A 1,080-nucleotide genomic window follows, 5' to 3' on the forward strand; every position below is an offset into this window, starting at 1 on the left:
GGAGTGAAAGCTGTCTGGTCTCTGGAGAAGTTTGTCAACCTGGGACCCCCCCTGTCCTGCCTGAGGACAGCGCCCCCCAGCGCAGAAAGGAGAGCTCTTTCCCGACCTTGAGCTGGAAACATCAGTTAATTGCGTGCCCGCTTCCAGCCCTGGGAGGGGTACCCTGGGTGTAAAGAGGAGCCCTGAGCATCAGTCTAGGGTGGCAGTCAAGGTAAACGGCGCCGAGCGGAGAGCGACTGGGCAAGCAGAGGCTGCCGGCGGGGTGCAGAGGGCAGGTGGAGGCAGCAGGAGGCACAAAAGGTCCCGCTGAAAGAGGGGATAATAATGTCTGCCTGTGCTAGTCAGCTATCATCCTAATGATGCCGTATGACAAACAGTCCTCTGCCGGAGTCCAGCTCCAGCAGGTCCAGGGTTCCCTGGAGGATGGACGGTGTTGGTGAGAAAGAGTGAGAGAGCCTCCAGTTTCTTTCTGATCACCAGGCGGTCATCTCTGCTCTGTCTGATTCTCTAGCTTTATTTATGGTAAAACGTACAAGGGGCAGAAAGCAGTAAATGATTTCGCATAGATAATTTTAACAATCTTCCAGGACATGGATTCTACAGAAGTTACAATTCTAGTTGTAATGATTGTCATAAAAACCTTAGTTACAGGCACTGATGCTTTCATATGGGAAGGGCATGTATTTTTTAAGACCAAGATATACAAAACCTCAGGTATAGACCTGAGGAAGCGACCTTTAACCAAGAGGCAAACAGCATTGTTTAGCAAAGGTCAGTTTCTTATGAGTCAGGGTCATTAGGCTGTTTATAACTCTAAGAGAAAACAGGAAAACAGGCAGCCTGTGGTTGCCCAGCCGCTCTCCGCTTGGCGCCGTTCACCTTGACTGCCACCCTAGACTGCTCCTCTTTACACCCAAGGTACCCCTCCCAGGGCTGGAAGCGGGCACGCAATTAACTGATGTTTCCAGCTCAAGGTCGGGAAAGAGCTCTCCTTTCTGCGCTGGGGGGCGCTGTCCTCAGGCAGGACAGGGGGGGTCCCAGGTTGACAAACTTCTCCAGAGACCAGACAGCTTTCACTCC

Source organism: Suricata suricatta, chromosome 2 (genome assembly GCF_006229205.1).
Source record: "Suricata suricatta isolate VVHF042 chromosome 2, meerkat_22Aug2017_6uvM2_HiC, whole genome shotgun sequence".
In the NCBI taxonomy this organism is placed as follows: domain Eukaryota; kingdom Metazoa; phylum Chordata; class Mammalia; order Carnivora; family Herpestidae; genus Suricata; species Suricata suricatta.